The following is a 23,296-nucleotide window of genomic DNA, read 5'->3' on the forward strand; positions in this document are numbered from 1 at the left end:
CCGTGATACTTCATACAAGTGGTATCAGAATATTTGTCCTTTTGTGTCCGGCTTATTTCACTTAGCATAATGTCTTCGAAGTTCATCCATGTAGTGGTATGTATCAGAATTTCCTTTCTTTTTAAGGCTGAATAATATTCCATTGTATGCATATGCCATGTTTTGTTTATCCATTCATTCGGCAATGGACTTCTGGATTACTTCCTCCGTGCACGTGATGGTTGACAATTTTTAAAATGTGGCTTGAATTCTACAGCAGGACAATGTTAAAGGAACAAAGAAGCATGAACGGGAAAGTTTGTTCTTTGAAATTAATGAATATCAGCACAAAAGCATAATTAAAGGTAAAAGCCTTTTTCCGACAGTAAATGTCACTGAATCCAGACAACCGTGTCCAGACTTTGACTTGTTCTTTATAGTGAGGATTTGCATTGCCTTGCTAAATTTTAAAGAAAGACCCCTTTGGGTGGAGGGGGAGTACATTTACCCAATTTTGAGAGCTAAAACCCCAATAAAAACATATTGTGGCAAATAAGTCTTTGCCATTGAATAGTACTGCACCACTTTCCCATCTATTAAATAAAAGTGTTTATGGAGTTTAAGCTTATGTTGATAGGGCTTTATATTCTTTTACTGATGTGGACATTTGGTTGGAAATCAAGAATTCCTGAGTCATAACTTCTCTTTCTACATTTTCTACATTATAGTTGAAGGCTAAGCAAAAACACTTGCTCTGAGTTTCTGACTTTCCACACTTTAGCCTGCCTTAGTTTCTTCACCCACAGTTATAGGAAATTTAGGAAACTAAACCTCACTCTCATACGCTCTAGTTACTGTGGTTCTTTTGTTTGTTTTGGGGGGGAGGTAATAGGTTTATTTATTTATTTTTAATGGAGGTACTGGGGATTGAACCCAGGACTTCATGCATGCTAGGCATATGCTATACCCTCCCACCTCAGATGCTCTAATTACTATGAATGTTGCTGTAGTAGTATGTAGTGGTATGGAGAAAGGCTTGTGATATAGTGTAAGAAAAAAGTGCAGAATATTAAATTCTATGTACAAGATAATAACCTTTAAAAACATGAATTTTAAAAAATACATATGGAAATACAACAGTAGAATATGTACCTTTTTTTGACCTAATTTTTCTAAAATAGTTTTACATAAAATATATTTTGAGATTTGCCATGTATTTGAAAATACTAATACTATAATACCAAACCTCTTTGAAAAGAGAATAATCGGGTCTACTTATTTCAAGCATATTTTTATAAAATGAAATCTGTATTCAGGCAGAAAACACAGTAAGGAAACACAGAGTAAGTCTGGAGAAATTATGGATGCTATTTTTTTTCTCTTCTCTATTTTCCAAATGTTCTGTTATATAGCTATTACTTTTCATAGTCAAATTATTGTTTTAAATTAAAATAATAAAAAATTGAATCTGCACAATCCTTTGAAACTCATTTTACACCGTGTTTTACCTACAGTCAATGTGGGAAGTTATAATGGAGAGACAGGAGATTCCCATATAAGGTAGGTTAATGTTTTAGCTATCACTGTAATCATAATACCTAATATTTATTTAGCATTTACAATGTGTCAGGAACTGTACCAAGTATTTTATCTTTATTTCCATTTGCAATTCTTTGAGGTAGATATTAAGCCCATTCTACAGATGAGGGATTTGCCTGAAGAAATTGAGACTTGCTTATAATTTAAAAGCCACAAAGTTTATAGTGAGGCCTGAAGTAGATTCCAGGTCTACTGGAGAGAAAGAATTTCAAACAGTATCAAAGTGTGATATACATTTCCAAAATTTTAGTAAACCTCTCTAAAAGACATTCAAGCTATATCACAGCCACCTTGAAGATGGTATCTGCTTATCAGCAGAGGCAGATGTACTATGAAGCTAATGAAGATTCAGGGCCCCTCAATGCACAGGCCCCTCCAAGGGCTCGTGGAGGAGCTCTGAAAATGGTCTCTTGAAAGAACTAGATATTTTTCCATTATTTTGTAAAATTTTAAGAAGTATTTTTGTATTTTCCCTTAATGAGGACCCCCCAAAACCTGAATTCACCCCTGTTAACAGTCATTTTTAATAGTCATTTGGGAATCTGACTCAGAAGTGTTGTAACTTCAATAGTACTTTAAAAGCTTACAGTCATATTTTATAACAACATGGAAAAATGTTACACTATAAATCAACTGAAAAAGCAAAATAGTAAATTATATGAATATATTATGATTGCATATAAAATATGAATTCAAGGAATGTGAGGGAACTTGAAAATGAAAGCAATAAAATATTTTTATTCATTTGTTCATTTGCAAATATTTATCAGGCACTTTTTATGTACCATGTCTTACACTTCTTGTTATTTTTTTTTAATCTATTACCCTTATTGATACAGTTTTGGAATTTGGTTAAATATATTTGCAAGACTGTCTTAATTATCAAATAAAAATCACTTTTCAAACATCTTTATTCTTACACTTTGTCTACTATGACAACCTAAGAGATACAGAAATATTTATTTCTCTGGACCTCAGTTTTCTTCTCTCTAAAATACAGAGAATGGGCAAAGTAGCCACCAAATTCCTTCCCACTCTGACATTCCATGATCAATATCACTGTTCTTTCTTTCCAGATTACCCCTTTATTTCATTGTAATTAAACTACATAACAGCAGGAAATGTAGCTAATAAAAATCTAGTTTTCAACTGTAACAATTGACTAACTTTACAGAAATTATGGTCACAGACAGTATTATGTAGTTTTATATAAGTGGAAATTGGCTCTCTGATGATAGTTCCAGTCTCAGAATGAGGCAAATCACTGGTAACATCCACTGTTTTACTTCAGTAGGGAAAGAATTTTATTCATGTATATTTCCTTTAGATCTTAATATTTTTGCCTAGAGACACTAGCTTCAAAAAACTTTCAAAGGAATTGAAAAGAGGTATGGGTAAATTAGGTTAGTCCTTTAATAACTGGAATATGATGACTTTTCTAAATACGAATGTTTTTTTAAATGACATTTTTCTTTTATGAAAAGTATTACGGGCAAAAGTTTCAAGGAGAAACTATAGCAGAGTGGTATGAGTATAAATCTTGTACTCAGACAGAACTTGGATGGAATCTCTATGCTGAAACTGCTTAGCTTTGTGACTTTTTGTGAGCAAATTATTTAACTTTTCTAAGCCTTAGTTTACTTATTTGAAAGGTGGAAGTAATACTAGTGCCTAACTCACAAGGTGTAGTGAAAGTTAAACAAGATAATGTAAATAAAGTTTTTGAATATAGTGTTTATAAAGTTAGTAAGTGGTACTAAATATTAAATATTAGTGCTACTAAATTATTAAATATTAGATATAGAAGCTACACTTTCAGGTATGATATTTCATTAAGGAAACTGAGTTTTAGAGAAATCAAGTTAACCAAGAATAGAATGCTTTCCCAAATTTTAAAAGGATAAGCAAATAGCCCTTTTGGCTCTCTGAGCAGCACCATGGCAATGGGCAAGAACAAGCACCTTATGAAAAGTGGTAAAAAGATTGCCAAGAAGAAAGTGGTTAGTCCATTTTCTATGAAAGATTGGTATGATGTGAAGGCACCAGCTAGTTCAATATATGAAATATTGGAAAAACACTAGTCAGGAACACTCAAGGAATCAAAATTACAACTGATGGCTTCAAGGGTTTGAAGCAAGCCTTGCTGATCTGCAGAATGATGAAGTCGCACTTCGAAAATTCAAGCTAATTATTGGGGATATTCATGGCCAAAACTGCCTGACCAACTTCTGTGGCATGGATCTTACCTGTGACAGACTGTGCTCCAAAATGGTCAAAAGATGGCAGGCTATGCTTGAGGCTCATGTTGATGTCAAGACTACCAGCGGTTATTTGCTTCATCTATTCCATGTTGGTTTTACTAAAATATGCAATAGTCATATTTGGAAGCCCTTGTATGCTAAGTAAGCACCAACAGGTTCACCAAATCTAGAAGAAGGTGATGGGAATCATGACCTGAGAGGTGCAGATTAGTGACTTGAAAGAAGTGGTCAGTAAATTGATTCCAGATAGCATTGGGAAAGACATTGAAAAGGCTTTGCTAATCTATTTATACTCTCTGTGATGTCTTTGTTAGAAAAGTAAAAAATCCTGAAGCAAAATGTGAATTACGTAAACTCACGGAACTTCATGGTGAAGTTAGTAGCTGGAAAAGGTACTGGTGTTGCATGAGTTGCATGCTAAAGTTGAATGAGCTAATGGATATGAGCCACTAATCCAAGAATATGTTTAAAATTCAGACTTCTAATGGTGACAAAGTCTTATTTGTGATGTTTTAAAAAATAGAATAGGCAACTGCTGTCAACTAAAATCAACAGAGCATTCAGTCTCAGTAGCAGTCCTCTCTGAGTAGCAGGTTCAAAGTTGACTTTCACCTTCTTCTTTGCCTGCCTGTTTTTTCTAAATTTTGTACCTTGAACATTTATTCCTTTTGTAAAAAAAAAAAAAAGTATTTTTTTAAAATAAGTGAATTCAACATCTGACTATCCTGTGAACATTAATCAAAAAAAAAAAAAAAAAAGAGAGAGAGAGAGACCAAGGGAATTATGAGGCCTTTTTGAATTCCTTTTTGAGTCTCCAGTAGACAAAATGAATTTATATATGAATGAATCCATAAATGTTTAGTTGTAAGTATGTATACCCAGTTTGTTGGAGTCCACAGTTAGATGCATCCAGAAGTTGGGTAAAATGTCGCTCCCTGAGGATAAAATTAGTAAGACTCAACATAAACTGGCTGAAATTAACCACTAATAGGGAATCTAGTTAATGTGGTTAGAATGCCTAAGAAGCTATTAAAATAAATAATGTAACTATGGAAACTACTGTTGTAGTTTTTATTCAATTTTATTTCCCTCCCTATTGTCTTTTAGTGTTTTTAAATTTAGCATTTCAAATGTTATGTGATTGGTATTGTGTTATTTATTGCTGTATAACAATTTACCCCAGAACTCAGTGCCTTAAAAACAATGCTTATTATCTCACAGCTTCTGAAGGTCAGGAATCCGGGGGCTGTATAGATAGGTGCCTCTAGCTCAAGGTCTCATGAGATTGTTGGGAGCAATTGCTTCCAAGCTCACTCATGTGGTTGTTGGTAGGATTCAGTTTTTTATAAGGTGTTGTACTGAGGACCTCAGTTCCTTACTGGTGATTGGCCAGAGGCCTCTCCATAGGGCAGGCCATAACATAGCAATTATCTTTCCTCAGAGAGCAATAACAAGAGGGGGCATTCAAGATGAAGCCACAGTCTTTTTGTAACCTAATCTCAAAAGTGACATCCCATCACTTCTGCTATGTTCTATTCCTTATGAGTAGAATACAGACCTCCAAGCAAGGGGAGGGGATCGTAGCAGGACCTGAATACTATATTTTCATTAAAGGGATCATTGAAGGTCATCTCAGAGGCTGCCTACCGCAGGTATAAAACCATTCATCAAACTTATTCTGCTTGCTCTGACGTCATCACCTTGCTATATTCTGAATATAATCTCACATGTATGACTTGTTTGTAAGGAGAGTAAACTAATCAACACACATCAGTTCTTCATCATGTACTAAATTATTAATTTTTTTTAATTTTGAATGGGGGTGTAATTAGGTTTCTTTCTTTCTTTCTTTTCTTTCTTTCTTTCTTTCTTTCCTTTCTTCTTCAATGAAGGTACTGGGAATTGAACCCAGGACCTTGTGCATGCTAAGCATGCACTCTACCACTTGAGCTATATCCTCCACTCACCCCTAAATTAGTAAATATTTTTAAGCATTTGAATTTTGTCATTTGCCTTATGAGTTTGGCTAGTGTGATTCAGTGTTCCCAATGCTGGTAGGTATCTGAACCTAAACTTGTGACCAGGCCCAGGACTGTAGTCCTGCCTTGAGAGGGCCCACCTGAGGTACCAGGAGGCCTCCCAGTATAATAGAAATGGGAATATGAAATGTCTACATAGGCCAGTAACTTGTGTTAAGTTACTTGAGTGCAAGCAAACTTGGATATAAGAAATTTCTCCCAACACAGCATCAAATTCTACAGTGATAGCTCTATTAAAATACGTACATATTTACTTTAAGAACTGGGAAACAATCTCTCAGTCTAATGTCTGCATTCAATTTACAAAAAGATAATCTGATACCCTAAAAATCCATAATCACATCTTTTCACACAAGGTAATATTTACTCTTTTACTGTATAAAGTAATATTTATAAGTTCCAGTGATTAGAACGCAGACATACCTTTTTAGGGCCATCATTTAGCCCATGACAGGGCCATTGTCTGTAAAGTTCTTAAAATAATAGTAAAACTGACTAAATGTCAGTCTACTTTTTATTATCACCCTTGGCTGTCAATTTTAAACAATGTCAGTGATAAAATATTCCCCATGGGGGCAGACCACTCCCAACATTTTCCCCTACCCTCAGTGTGCCCTTATTGAATATTCCAATACGAACTATTTAGCCTGCCTTAATTTTTCATGGCCAAATTCTGCAAAAAAAACCCAAAAAAACCAATTTGGTGTTTCATCAATAGCCAGCTATGTCCCCTAATCTTGGTATGACTGACTACTTATCTTTGAAGAATCAAATTAATTTCACCCACTCAAGGAAGATTTCCCTAAAAACCCTATTTATCAAAGTGCCATACTAACCTTCTCCCAGCTTATTTCCTGTATTTGTTTCTTTCACAGCACTTGCCACATTTTGCAGTTATTTTATCTGTAGGTTAATTTTTTCCCATCTCCTTTACTCATTTGTAAGCTCCAAGTCTTATTTGTCTTGTTCTCAGAGTTATCCCCAGAACCTAGCACAGGACCTGGGACATGGTGCATGTTCAATATATGTGTATGACCATTGCATTCTCAGCTTGTGTGCTACCAGTAAAGCACATTGGCTCAACATTGGAAGAACTCTTCTTCCTTCACCTCATGTCCATTACCAAAAAGAAATAGCCACTCGTTGTTTAGGACTGGTGACATAAAGAACCATTTATCTCCATAATTCATAAACAGCTGCAGTGTCCTGGATTCTTAGTAGAGTTGTCTCCTGTTCCAAATGTTATCTCACGCAATGGTTAGGAATGTTTTATTCTGAAAATTCAGAGATATCCTAAGACTGAATCACAAAATGAAATATAAATATAGCATTAACATTATGAAGGGGGATCTAAACATTTTGCCCAGGCATCACACTAGGAATAGCAAGAATCTACTCAGTACACCGAATTTATCAAGTTCCAAAGATAAATCATCAATTTCCTCTCTAAACCATATGCACCTCTTAATTTCCTTCAGTATCTCTTTTTGTGGCACAATCATGCACCTGGCTAGTTCTCCAGGCTCTATCTTCACTCTTCTGTCTTCTTTCTTTATACGGTCTTCCTAGGCGCTCTCACCCATCTCCAAGTCTAAGACATTATCCCTGCAGTATTATGGAATAACACTGATATACGTCCTGATATATATCCCCAGTCATTTCCTCTGAGCCCCAGACTCACAACTGCCTACTTGTTCTATCTTCTTAGATACACCAGGCATTTCAAATTTCTCGTACCCAAAAGCAAACCTGGTTTTTCCTCCAAACCCCTTTCTCTCTGATCTTTTCTGTCTGCAATGACATTACTACTCAACAGTGGCTTAATCCAGAAACCTGGGAGTCTTTGACTCTTCTCTTTCTCTCATCCCCCACAATTAGTTCATTCACAAGTCCTATCAGCTCTACTTACAAATATATGCAAATATTTCCATCTCCACTACATCTTTTTCTAAGCTATTGGACTCTCTACTGTCATGGCATTCCTCTCCAAACTTATTTTCTGTCACCCTCTCCTCAGCCATCATGTTACAACCATTCACTGTGTCTTTCAGTTCTTTGCACAGGTCAAGAACCTTAGCACATTCTGTTTCTTCTGCTATCAAGTTTCTTCACAACTCTTCCCATAGCAGGTTCCTTCTCATTTTGAATCTTAATATGTCAGTTCAAACACTCTTTTCCTCCCTGCCTATATAGCAAGTAAATCTCTCCTCTCCTACTCTTATTTGCATTTATTGTATCCTGCACATTTCCTTCATAGCACCTTATCCCAATTAATATATTCGATCACTCTTCACTAGATTTGAAACTACATGATGGCAGGAATTGTGACTTGTTCACTAACATATATCTAGCCCCTAGTGCAGTGTCTGACACACAGCAGGTGATTAATTAGTTATTGGCTAAATCAAGGCACCCTCTTCTGTTTTGGCCTATGTTTTATAAGTATGATCCGTTTGCACAACATTGCTCAGAAGGGAAAAAGTCTTACTCCTCCATTTCGTATCCATTACTTTAAAAGTCCCTTGTCTGAGACTAATGACGTAGAGAGCCATTTATCTCCATAGTGCAGAAACAGCTGCAGCTGTCATGGATCTTAGTAAAGACAATATTTTTTCCCATGATTAGGGAAACTTCATACTGAATCTTATAGGAATTTCATAAAGAAATTGAATCATAAAATACAGGAAGGATTAATAGTAGGAAGGGGTAGAACCTGAAGACTTTGGCCTGGGGCAGCAAGATATTTTCTTTAAGCTTCTGAAATAACCATACAGATGTTTCTTTTTCCACATTTTCAAGTCATCTCACAGAGATAGACAACATCTGTTTGCCTATGCTGGCCAGAAGTACAAAAGTTCTTTATTAAGGGATGATTCACCCCAGAGGCCTTCATTTCCATGAAGAGGAGAGGCCAACTAATTTCAGATAAGCTTGGCATAGTAATTTGACCTCACAGAAAAGTGGGTCCACATGTACCACTCTCTTGGATCTTATAGCACATGACAATGTCCAGAGCAGTGTCCCTTCCTGGCTATACTTCAGAACTGCTTTGCATACCTGGGCTTCCCAGCAACCAGACCTCATTTGTTATCCCTCAAGCAGACACTCTTTAGGCTAGCTTGAAAGTGCTCAGGGCTATAATACCATTCGAACAATAACAAAAAGTCCTCAGATTTCCTTAGTTTCTATCTTTGAACAGTTCAAAGAGCTTCCACATTTACTTTTTTCTGGTGCTTTCCCTGTCATATTATGACGTAAGAAGATCTGAGATTAGAAAACCTGAAGTTCAAATAGCTTGTTCAAAGCTGCAAACGAAATCACATATCACAATCAGACTCCATTCTCTCGGCTGTCTCTAGACCATGTAGCTTCCCAAGGGGTTTGAGACCCTTTTTGAAAAATTTCAAAACTACATATAATTATGAGTCTTGAGCATTTTTTCTAACCCTCTTAACATAGAGAAAAAAATACTACTTTGTGGTTTTTAAATAAAAATGGCTTTGTGAGGACAGGCTTCTAAATTGCCTCATTCTAAATTCATATAGACAAGATCAAAGGAGTAAAACTAGAGGGAAAAACCTTCCATATGCCAGAAACTTTGAGGAGTATCTTCTAGATAGAATGTAGAAGAGCTCAATTAGAAGGAAGGGCCAGTTCAAGATTCCACTTCTATAAAATACATTCTCACCCCAACAGAATTCCATGAGCATCCCCTTACTCAGGGTTGAGGCTAGGTGAAGGCAGATGGAGACCTAGACAGGGCACACACTGAAGCTCGCTTCAATGGCTAACAGAACCCACTGCAATTCCTACTTAAATATTAACCAAAGCTGGACACATATAGACCTCTCTATGTTAAGATGAGCAAATGGAAAAAACCCACAGGACTATGAAAAGATACTTCAGCTCAAAGAATGAGGTCTCCTAGAAAAATCAGAGCAAAGGTGTGTGGTAGAGAGAGCAGAGTCAGAAGATCCAATCAACAAAATGTAAGCATTTATGCTCCCTAATGATGTATCCCCCGTACATAAATTAGTGCCTAGCATAGTTGCTCAAAAAATATTTGTTGAATAAATTGACTGAATATATTAGGAATCTCAGAAGGGTGAAACAGAGTAGGAATAGAAGCAATAATTAAATAATTTTCCTAAGACTTAAGCCTGCTGGCAAAATGCATGAAAAGAAACCAACATCTAGACTAGCGAGGTGACATTTTTAATATTTCCAGGATAAAGAGAAAAGCCTTCAAGAATCCAGGCAGGCGGGGAAAAAAAACCAGATTATCTCTAAAGGAACTAAACTCAAACTGACCTCAGAATTCTGTGCTCTGTAAGCACAAGTCAATAAAGCATATCCTATAGAATTCTGAGGGTAAATGTTTATAATTTAAGAATTCTACACTCAGCAAAGTTGTCATACAGTTGTGAAGGCCTCATAAATAAGTACTGAGATAGAAAAGGCTCAAAAATGACACCACCCAGGTTATCTGCTTTAAGAGAAAAATTGCTCAAACGTCGAGAATAAAGAAGAAGAAAGTCAGGGCATAAAAAGACATGCATAAAGGTTTCGCTCTATCCATGTAATAATAATTTACCAACATTTACAACGTATGTGTTGTTTTGATAGCTTTGTACCAGTAGTTGTAATAACAATCCCATCCAAAATAAATTATTAAATATTTAGAGCCTTGTGACCTTAAGAAGTTCCTAATAAATCAATTTCCATGTTGAAAAGAAAAAGATGTATGCATGAAAGAACTTTATTTAAATGTCTAAAATAACTCTTATAAGAGAATATATATAATGTAGAAAAAGAAATTTCTTTTTCCAAGAGGAATAATCAAAGCCAAAAAGGCCAAATCGCATAAACAAAAAGCTGGGGGGATGAGGGAAGTGGGAGGTAAAGAATGAGGGGAAATAAAAGTGTACTAAACACACTACCTTGCACAGGAGAAACCAAGAGATATTATTTCATTGTGATATTGAAATAAAGTTTTTTCCTTTAATCCAAAGGTAACATTTTTAGAATAAAAACAGAATGTATAACTTTCAGAGCATTACACGGAATTTAAAATGAAAAGAATACATGATTCATACAGTAAGAGACAAGAAAAAAATAAAATTCTGAAGAATATGAAAAAAATTAAGAAAATATGATGACAGAAAGAGTCTGAAACATCAGAGAGTCTACCCAATCCATTCTTTACCAGAGTAGTGTGTGACAAACAATATTTCATTCATTCATCTGTTTTTTCAATAATCCTATGGAATATCATAAAGCCACTACAATTAGGTTAGTAAAGGATATGAAACATTATATAGAAAATATAATAAAAAGTCAAAAGCACAATCAAAATTATTTCTATGGCAATTCCAATTTGATTTAAGACATGGAATGTACAAGTAATCATGCAGCATAATTGTTGAGATGATAAACTTTAGAATTGGATCTAGATTTGTATCTCAGATCTACCATTTGCTAACTAATGACTTTAGGCAAACAAATTAATATTCTCAGCCTCCATTTACTCATATTTACTCATCTGTAAAATAATAATGATAGTATCTTCTCACAGAAGTATTGAGAGGATTACAAGAGACAAAATGTATTAAAAGGAACCCAAGATATCTGGCATACCCAGTAAATGATATTTTATACACACACACACACACACACACAGATTATATAATGTATGTATATACTATATATACATATATTGTACATACATGCAAATATACATACTATATAAATATGCATATATATGTGTTATATATAATATATACAATATACATGTGTGTGCCTATACACACATACACAAAAATAGAGCCAAGAGAAGCTATACCAAAGTGTTAACAATGGTTATCTCTAGTTGGTGGAATTTTGAGTGATTTTTTTTTTTGGTTTCTTTATAATTTTTGTTTCTCCCTCATGCTTTTCTGCATATTCCAAAATTTCTACAAAGAATATGCTTGCTTTATAAATGCTGGAGAGGGTGTGGAGAAAAGCGAACCCTCCTACACTGGTGGTGAGAATATAAGTTGGTGCAGCCACTGTGGAAAACAGTATAGAGATTCTGTAAAAAACTAAGAATAGGGTTACCATATGATCCAGCAATCCCAATCCTGGGCATATATCTGGAAAAAAACCCTAATTGGAAAAAATACAAGCACCCTAATGTTTGTAGAAGCACTGTTTACAACAGCTAAGACATGGAAGCAACCTAAATGTCCATCAACAGATGACTGGATATATATATATCCAGTATATATATATATGGAATATATATATATAATGGGATAGTACTCAGCCATAAAAAGTGAAATAATGCATTTGCAGCAACATGGATGGAACTAGAGATTATCATACTAAATGAAGTAAGTTAGACAGAGAAAGACAAATATCATATGATATCACTTATATGTGGAATCTTTTTAAAAATGATACAAATAAACTTATTTACAGAATAGAAAGAGACTCATAGACATAGAAAACAAACTTATGGTTACCAAAGGGGAAAGGGGGCAGGGAGGGATAAATCAGGAGTTTGGGATTAGGAGATACACACTACTACATATAAAATAGGTAAATAACAAGGTCGTATTGTATAACACAGGGAACTACATTCAATATCTTGTAATAACCTATAATGAAAAAGAATATGAAAAAATATATATGTATAACTGAATTACTACACTGTATGCCAGAAACTAACACAACATGGTAAATCTGCTATATACTTCAATAAAAAAGAATATGCTTGCTTTTACAATTACAAAAAAAGATTAATTAAAATTAAAATATATAGTAAAAAGTTTGTAGGATATCCATACAAATAGAAAAGTATAACCATCCAAAAGCAGTATCCATTCTTAGATACCTAAAATGCACAAAAGTATCTATAAATACAGCAGTGTCTTTCATATAGCTTGGATTTAGTTTTAGCAAAACAAAACAAATGTCTTTTCCTCTGAATGGTGAATGCCTTGGAGTTACTCCAGAATAATATTGAATTATTCACGTTGAATGGTGAATGCCTGGAGTTACTCCAAAACAATATGAAATCAAACTTTATTTCAGTAAGAACTTTTAAGCCTAAAATCCTACAAATTGAATCAGTCCTGGTACATGTATCTGTTCCAAAAAAACAGTCTCCAAATTTAGAGAGACTTGGTCTGGCACTAGGAGATTGGATGTTCTAGACAAATGGTACTTGATGGTGAGCGTAAACGTTGGAAGGACTACGGGATGATGACACCAAACACCAATCATTAAAATATTGTTGGTAACACCCATTTCCACTCCAGCTGTCTTTTACCAGGGTAGGATGTGATAAACTCTTTATTCATTTATTCTTTCAGTTGATATTTATTTACGGGCCTATTAGGTATGTAGCACTGTGCTAGGCACTGGATTTACAGTGGAAAACAAAACAGATGGGGTTGCTGCTTGCATAGGGCAGAGAGCCTAGTGGAGAAGACAAAGTACATACACGAATAGATATATAATTGTAAATTGTAATGAGTGCTATGGAGGAAAGTTCAGAACGTTATGAAAGAGAATTAGGGGAGAGGATGATTTAGGGTAGGAGCAGGGAGTGGTCAGACATGACCTCTCTGAGTAAGTGACATTTCAGTCAGGACCCAAAAGATGATTAAGAGTTAGGGGAAGAATGGAGAAGAGTATTCTAGGAAGGGGAAGTGGTATATGCAAATACCACAAGGTAGAAAAAAGCCTGACGCCTAAGAGTAATTGCAAGACCAGGGCGGTCTCTTATAGAAAGGCATGTCTAGGCTCCCCTTTTCCTAACCCAGATAAGAGAGTACAGAGCAATGAGACGATGCACAGGTGGCTGCAGCACAGGTCTTACTCAGGTCTGTCACTGAGCTGTTTTATATTTTCCTTCTTGAACCTCTTGTGAAATTTCATTATATTTCATCTGTAAAATACTTGCCCTTCTTATGATATCACATAAGCATATGTGTAATGTAATCATCAACAAAATGTGGCGGTTTTATTATTAAAATACACATTCTGAGGAAAAGGAGTAGAAGCTCCCCACTGGTTTAGGAAAGTGAAAAGAGAGAACGATATTCACTCGTTTGTAATTGTCATTCAGTTCCAGAAGGCTAATTATGATCATGAGCTAGGTCATCTATTTTTGTGAAAGTAAACTCTTATTTGCCAGAAGATGGTCTATTTGCAGCTTTCTCAAGGGGAAACCAGTGTCTTAGCCTCAGAGTTTCATCGTAAAGTTTCTAGATTTTCACGTCTTTCACTTGAATATTCTCCTGCTTTGAACCATGTGGTCCTTAGACAAATGTCAGAATCAACCTGAAAATAATATATCCCAAGTCTCCCCCCACCCCAACACTGCACTGGCCCTAACCCTCATGTGCTTGGCGAAATGCTGAACACTTACACACAATAGTTTTCATCAACTGACCAATATATAACTTTGTTTTAAGTGTGTTTCTGTTTAAAGACACCATATTCATTATCTATTGTTCATCTTTACCAACAGGCTTATAACTCATGCCTGAAGGAAGCTTATCTATCATATGTATTTTTTCCAGATCTTCATGGCATCCTTTTTGCACCTAGGAATAGGAGACAGCACTTCAGCAATATGCTTGGGGGCCATGTTAAATAGTGAAATCACCAACAGAAAGCACAAAAATGCAACAACAACAACCAAAAAAAACCATGGCACTAAAAATAGACCATCTGATGTTGTTATATCTAAATGTGATACCCTGGAACCACAGCAGCCATCTTGCAACCATGAGGAGAAAGCCCGAGGACAAAAGTCAACACACTGAAGAGCAGAAAGTTAGAAGGAAAAAAAAAAAAACCCTAAACTCTCCATCTTTGATAATGTTATTTGCTGCTAAATTAACCAACCTAGTAATTACCCTATCTCCTGCCTATGATGTGAGATAATACATTTTCCTTATTTAAATGATTGGAGCTGGAGTTTTCTATTACCTGCAAACAAAAGCAGCCTACTTGAGAAAGACAGCCAAGAAAAACTTATAGCACACTGATTTTCTAAGATAGATCTAGTTCCCCTAAGAGAAATAGCCCTCTGCCTAGATAAACTAATATGTACCCTATTTCCACAAATTTGGGTGGATTTTGAGCTCATGAAAGAAGACAGTGAGCTAGACACTTATTTAGCTCACACATGAAGCTTGACACCATGTTTTTAGAAGCTTAATGGTTTTCCCCTGTTAATAATAAGATATTCATGTGAAAAGTCTTTCCTTGAAGGTCTCCCCTCACCCAGCAGACCTGCTTTCATGTATCATTAGCTAGAATTACATTACATGCCCACGCCTGAAACCATGATTGACTTAGACCAATAAAAATTGACCTTCTGGAGGTAGGAAAGACCCAGATAGTCATAGTCATACCTTAGTAAAATTGGGGTTCTGTTAGCAAGAAAGAATGGAAAATGGGGACAACAGTTGGGTAGGCAACAAACAGGGTCTATCACATTGCTAAATAGTGATTATTTGATGTCATCATACCAATAGGCTAGAGTCAGAAAGTGTACTGCATGGATACTAATATTCTATACACATAGTAGATGTTGTTGCTTTATAGTGGAGCTCTTTAATGAGTCATTTCTTCAACATTATAGGTTTACTTTTTTTGCCAAAGATAATACAAAGAAATCCTCCCAACTCTGATCCATTTGGGTGAAAGTTGCCAACATGATGCACCATTATCCACAAATTCTTCAGAGTGTAGTTCTTTACAAACATGGGTATTTTCCTACTTAACCATAATACAACCATCAAAACTGATACATGACTACCACCTAATACTCAGAATCTACTCAGTTTTCAGCCATTGTCCCAATCACTTTCTTTGTGATTATATGATTCAATCCAAGACTATATATTTTGCATTTAGTTGTGAACTTCAGCCTGGAATAGTACTTCCTAATTCACTCCCTGACTTTCAATACCTTACACTTTTGAAGACTGCAGACCAATTATTTTGTAGAATATCCCTCAATTTGGGTTAGTCTCATGTTTCCTAATGATTAGATTCAGGTAAGCATTTTTGGCAGAATTATCACAAAGTGATGCTGTGTTTTTCTCATTGCATCCTATCAATTTGTCCCATTGCTGGTGATGGTAACTTTGATCACTTGACTAATGTAATATTTTCCAGGTTTCTCCATTGCAAAGTCACTCCTTTTCATTTTGTAATTAAGTATTTCATAAGGAAGTGTTTTAAAATTATGTAAATATCCTGTTCCTCATCAAATTATCATCCACTAATTTTAGTATCCACAATGTTTCTTGGCTGAATTAACTATTACTACAGGTTGCCAAATGGTAATTATCTAATTCTAGTATTATTTCTGGATTTGTTAGTTAGCCTCTGAGTATAAAGAAAATCTTTCTAGTATTCCCATTTGTTTATTCATTTATTTATTTATACCAATATGGACTCATGGATTCCAATTTTATACAATCTGTTACTATCATTATTTATTTTTATGCCTTAATTGTCCCAGAGTTAGCCCCCTTGAGGTGGCTTCTGTGTCCTTTTGATGTACCCTCATCATCCTTTGAATACTGCCTTATTTTGTGGCACGATAAGATGTTCCAAGCTTCTTTTGTACTTTCCATATCCTAGCCTCGAAATAGCTATTTCTCCCTGTTATCTCTTAACAGAGAGTACTGTTTAGAAACCAAGATATGGGCACCTGGGACTTGTTGCTATTAGGTTGTTGCTGCTCCCAGGCCCACCAAGCTAACAGATTTATGTGTGTGTGTGTGTGTGTGTGTGTGTGTGTGTGTGTGTGTGTGTATACACATATATATATTCTGTATACATATATATTGTGTACAGTGTATAATATTGTGTATCTATACATATGTCTTGTATGTATATGTATGTATATTTACACTTATGTTTTTATGTCTCTTTATTTTAAACCATGAGTTCACATTGATAAGTCCAATTCTAATATATAAGAAATATCTTCAATACTTACTTGTTGAGTCAATTCCCCCTATAGTCTCCAAAGTGATTAAATGCCCAAATCCATGATGCCCCCTCCCAGACAAACATTCTTCTCACCTCATTCACACTTCAACAACTTGTACCCAATTGACACTGTTCATCCCCCTTCTCCATGGACACCTTGCTTGGCACCCCCATAACGGTTTTTGGATCTTTTGTTGTTGTTAATGGAGGTACTGGGGATGTACCCAGAATCTTGTGCATGCTAAGCATATGCTCTACCACTGAGCTATATCCCCCATCCGCATAATGGCTTTTCGATTTAATTATTCTGGAAGAGAGGGAGTCAGGAGGGCAGGAAGGCAAGCAACAGGACAGTCAGGAAGGCTGGCAAGCCATCTATTTACCTTTTAAGAGAGAGTACTCTAACCAAAAAGGGAACTGTCAGAGTGAGAAATATTGGATGCTGGGACAGATCAGTGGAGATTATACTTTGGAGGAAGCAGACCCTCATTACAATCTTTAAATAATAAGGTAAATAACAATACTTAGAGTTTAATGTGAGTTACGTTTTTTCCTTCTACTTGCTACTCAAAGTGTGATCCACAGCCACCTGCATCAGCATCTTCTGGGGTCCTGTCAGAAATACAGAATCTCAACCCCCACCCTAAACGTACCGGATCAGAATCTGCATTTTAGCAATATCCCCCAGGTGATTAATCTGCACATCAAAGTTTAAAAAGCACTGAGTTTTAACATTCATCAGTTAGTAGCAAAATCTATCCTGGTCTCATCTACAAAACGTAGTAGTAAAAGTCCGTCTTACTAGCTCCAGAAGTTAAAGTTAAAAGTAAATATTCCACCTTTCTCATCTCCTATGCTATTATTTTTATACCCTCAGTTTCTTCTTCCCTTCCTGTCTGCCTCTCTCCCCTCCTCCCTTCCTTTGGCTCTTTTTAAATGTCTGTTTCCCTTAAATAAACAGTAAACACCTTTAGAATAGAAACCGTTTGGGGGAGGGTATAGCTCAAGTGTTAGAGCACATGCTTAGCATGCACAAGGTCCTGGGTTCAATCCCTAGTACTTCTGTTATAAATAAATAAAATCTAATTACCTCCCCAACCCCACCAAAAAAATAATTAAGTAATACAATAATAAATAAAATATTTTTAAAAAAGAATAGAAACCAGTTGCCCTATAAGTTTACAGTTTAGTAGCCAAATACCTAAAAGTCTGGTTAATGATTTACAAACTAACTTCTAAGGGAACTATATTAAAAGAATACACAATTAAATAAAACCCAGTTAGATTCCTCTGCTTTCAGAATTAGCTCCAAATCAGGAACCCTCCTACACTGCTGATGGGAATGTAAATTGGTGCAGCCACTATAGAAAATAGTATGGCGGCTCCTCTTTTAAGAAGCTAAAAATAAAGTTACCATACAATCCAGAAATCCCATTCTTGGGCATATATCCAGAGAAAACTCTAATTTGAAAAGATACAAACACCCCAATGTTCATAGCAGCACAATTTACAGCAGCCAAGTTTGGAAGCAACTTAAATGTCCATCAACAGATGAATGGATAAAAAATGGATAAAAAATATATAAAACAATAGAATATCACTCAGCCATAAAAAAGAATGAAATAATGCCATTTGCAGCGACATGGATGGATCTAGGGATTATCATTTTAAGTGAAATAAGTCAGAGAGAGAAAGACAAATATCATATGATATCTCTTGCATGTGGAATCTAAAAAAAAATGATACAAATGAACTTATTTATAAACCAGAAATAGACTCACAGACATAGAAGACAAACTATGCTTACCAAAGGGGACAGGGGTTTGGGGGAGGGATAAATTAGGAGTTTGGGATTAACATATACACACTACTATATACAAAATAGATTTTAAAAAAACAAGGACCTACTATATAGCACAGGGAACTACATTCAATATCTTGTAATAACTTATAATGGAAAAGAATCTGAAAAAGAATATATATACATATATGTATAGCTGAATCACTTTGCTGTACACTTGAAACTAACACAACATTGTATATCAACTATACTTCAGTTTAAAAAAGAGAATTAGCTTCAAATCACAGAAATAAATCATTTTTCTTACTGTAAAATGTCAGCATTTCAATTCTGGAATCAGACAAACCTGGATTTAGATATGACTGTGACTTGCTGGCTGTGTAAACTTGGACAAGTCTCTTAAATTCTCTGAACTTCCATTTCTATTTTTTGGAGTGCTTAAACTCAGGAGCCTAAGAAAGCCTAGCTTTGAATCCTACTTCTCCCTCTTCTTTGATATGTAGACTTGAGCAAGCTATTTAACCTTCTCTATCCTCAGTAAAATACAGACCCACTTCAGAGGTATATCCTGGGAAAATGCATGTCAAGGGCTTAGCACAGTGCCTTGCCGCATAGTAAGTTGACCATTGAACAATGTAGGGATAGGAGCACTGACCCTTCAAGCATAATCCACATATACAAAAATCCACATGTAATTTATAGTTGGCCCTCCTTATCCACGGTTCCACATCTGGGGCTTCAATCAACCACAAATCATATGGTGTAGCATTGTAGTATTTACTATTATAAAAAAAAAAAAACACGTGTAAGGGGACTTGCACAGTTCAAAAAGGTATTGTTCAAGGATCAGCTGTATGGGCTCAATAATTGTTAAATCTATGTGCTTTTCTCAATTTTGAAATAAGGATAATTATCTGAAACAAAGGTTGTAGTGAGAGCTTATGAGTTAACAGTGTCTGAAGAATCTCTGGCACAAAGTAAGTACTCAGTAAATATTAGCTATGATTAGCTCATACGGTTGTTGTGAGGATCCAGTGGGATAAAACAGGATAAAATCATGATCATTATTTTTCCCTTCCAATCGCGGTAATTCTGACCTTGGGTTTTAAAGAATTTTGACTGTCTGTAACCTGCAAGCTGTTAAAGCCATTCTACATCTTAATTAATCCCTGTAACTATCTCATGCATATGCTGGATGCTACAGAAAGAAGCAGCTGGGCATTTCCACTTGAGTCTGACTTGCTAATGCTCCTCTTATTCTAAGATCCTGCTCCTGAAATGGTCAGCACCATCTAGTTCTCAGATGAGCGGCTACAAATCAGCTGCAAAAAAAGGGAAAAGGAAAAGCAGGTAGAAAGAAATGTTTCAAACTCTTCTTTAAGATAAACGGCAAGGACTACATCTGCCTAGGGAACGACTTCTATAAAGGCCATGTGAAGGATAAAAGGAGGAACAGTGGAAAGAGCAGCATCCAATTGCTATGGCAACTGGAATTTTGCAAATAAATACTTCAACATAGCTTGTTTCTCAAACAAACTGAGCTATTCTTTCCATTATTTGGTTCCCCTCCTATTTCCTTATCCTCCCTTTATTAGTAAATACTCATTCTTATCACACCTTGGAACAAAAGAAAAATCACTCCTTTTTGAGACTTTTTATCTGCCCTCACCAAAAATAAAATCTGGCAACACATTATTTGTCCATACCCTGAGACAGTAAGTGTCTGTACTATACATCAGAAACTGTCCCTCCGTGACTATCATCATGGAGGTATGGTGAGCCAGGAACCTCCCCCAAACCCTGACGGTCAAAACAATAAAGGTCTTCTAATGACTTGTGAGTCACCAAATTTCTCTAAGCTTCCCTTTCCAGTGTATATGGGGAAAATGCTGCTCTAAATTGTAGGAAATGTGGGCAAGGTTTGGGTCATTTGTATCCATATTCAACTGACCCAGTTTGGACCCAGTCTCCCTTTCCAGCCTAAGCTCTCACTGGCCTCCTGTGTTTTAGCCAAACACGTCTGCTTGTTCCTGGCATCCACACTTCTGTGTCTTGGCTCTTGCCATTCTCTCTGCCTGGAATGCCCTCTCCCATTCTCTCCATTTCCTCCTATTTTATCTAAATCTCATTTCTCTTCTTATATGTCTCAAATCAAATAACACCTCTTCTGCAAAGCCTTCTCTGATTTCCCTAGCTAATAGATTTCTTGCTTTCTTATTTGTCTTCTTTTCTGGTATTTGTTTGTGTGCATCTTTCATCCCCTTCCCCTTCCCCCAAGAATAGATTAAAGCCCTTTGAGAGCAGAGAACATACATTCTACTTGATTCCCTATAACATCCCAAACTATGAATAGCCTTTTTACTTATATGTATCTCTTTCTAACCAACTCTTGACTTGTAAGGTCTTTAAGACCAACGGCCATGTCCTGTTCCCTATTACATATCCAGCATCTACCTCATTGCTTGGCACATAGTTGGTGCTCAAAAAAATAATGGTTGAAGTAATGAATAAAAGTAGGTGTTTATTGGAAATAAATTAACTTGTAAAATAAAACTTTAAATAGTGGGAAAAGGATATTGTAGTTACAGATGCATGAAATTCATTCATTCATTCAATCACCAGTGAATGAGGCAAATGAGGAACTTGACTTAATGAAGCTTATACTTTAATGAGACATGCAGAGTATTAACAAAAAAACAAGATAAATTCAGATTGTGATAAGTGCTGTGAAGGAAATAAAGAGGGCAATGAAATAGAGCCACTTTAAATAGGGCATTATTTATGAAGTGTTATTTGTAGGTTTTATCAACCTCTGCACTATTGTCATTTTGGAATGGATAATTCCTTCCTGCATGGGGCTATCCTGTGTATACTAAGATGTTTAGTAACATCTCTGGCCCCTATCCAGTAACATACAACCCCTCCAGTTGTGACAATCAAAAATGTCTCTAAACATTGCCAAATCCCTGGCGGCAAAATCACCCCCAGCTGAAAACCACTGAGAACCACTGTTAAAGAAATGCCTCTTTAAGCTTGTGAGATGAGATGAAACCTGAAAGACAAGACAGAAATAAACCTAGTGAAGTGTATTCTAGGTAGGAAGGTAGACTACAGCACACACACACACACACACACACACACACACACACACACACACACACACACACACACAAATAGACTATAGTGGTTGAAGATAATGAGTGTGGAGGGGAGTGAAATATGATGTGATTGGAGAGGCAGGCAAGGACCCAATCAAATAGTTGCTTGAAGTCAAATAAGGAAGCTTAGGTTTCATTTTAAAGCAATAGAGGTTATTAGGGGTTTTAAGCAGAAATGTAACATGATGTAATTTATGTTTCTAAGGCTCCCTCTGACTGTATCGTGGCAAATGGATGGGGCAATAGTTGAAGCAAGGAGAACAATAAGCAGACTACGGGAACAATCCAGGTGAAAGATGATGAGGTAATAGCAGTGGTAATGAAGATGAGTGAACAGATTCATATCAAAGAAGCATAAGACAAATACTATCACATGAAATTAAATATTACCAGCTCAGAACAAGACAACCCATGCAGTGATAAACTAGGCTCTTCCTCCACTTCTCATAGTACTGCTTGGTCTACTGTCTCCATTTTCTCTGCAGGTAAGTTTCTGTGCATATACCAAACTGTAGCCTGCACATGGTTTTGGTTTTACCATGGTCTACAGTACCTTTTTGTTCAAGCACCCGTTACCTACTAATTGCCTCAATCTCTTAGCTTCTCAATTCCAAATTCCTGGGAGAGGGAATCTGATTGGTCTAGTTTGCTTCAGGTTGCTGTCTCTTCAAAGAGACATAGGAAGGATATGTTCATTAAAAATGGGATCTGAATGAGAAGACAATGATTGACACATCTACTGAAGATGCCAGGTTATTTTTTTTAACTCTGTGCTAATTAAAAAAATTGTAGTGGTAAAATATATATAACACTAAATTTGCCATTTTAACCATTTTAGGTGTGAAATTCAGTGGAATTAAGCACATTCACAATATTGTAGAACCATCACCAATATCCATTTCCAGAAGTTTTTCATCATCCCAAACTGAAACTCTCTACCCCTTAAATAATAACTCCTTTCTCTCCTCCCCTGGCACCTAGGAGCCTCTATTGTATTTTTTGTCTTTATGAATTTGCCTACCCTGGGTATCTCATATAAGTGGAATTATGTAATATTTGTCCTTTTGTGACTGGCTTACTTCATTTAGCATAATGTCTTCAAGTTCATCTATGTTGCAACATTTGCCAGAATTTCATTCTTTTTGAAGGGGGAATAATATTCCATTGTATGTATATACACTACATTTTGTTTATCCATTCAACTGTTAATGGAAATTTGTGTTGTTTCCACTTTTGGGTATTGTGAGTAATGCTATGAACATGGGTGTACAAATATCTGTTAGAGTTATTGCTTTCAGTACTTTTGGGTATATATCTAAAAGTGGAATTGCTGGATCATATGATGATTAGACTTAACTTTTTTGAGAAACTGCCACTGTTTTCCACAGTGGCTATACCATTTTAACTTTCACCATCATTCAGCACTTCAGACCACCACAAATTCCAGGAGTC

At 35.9% G+C, this 23,296-nt stretch overlaps 1 pseudogene; it reads left to right on the top strand.

Annotated features, from left to right (window-relative positions):
- The first annotated feature begins 3,515 nt into the window (after window positions 1-3,515).
- LOC105071632 (small ribosomal subunit protein eS1-like) lies at window positions 3,516-4,903 on the top strand (annotated as a pseudogene).
- Window positions 4,904-23,296: the final 18,393 nt, after the last annotated feature.

The sequence above is a fragment of the Camelus bactrianus genome, chromosome 16 (genome assembly GCF_048773025.1).
Source record: "Camelus bactrianus isolate YW-2024 breed Bactrian camel chromosome 16, ASM4877302v1, whole genome shotgun sequence".
NCBI lineage: Eukaryota > Metazoa > Chordata > Mammalia > Artiodactyla > Camelidae > Camelus > Camelus bactrianus.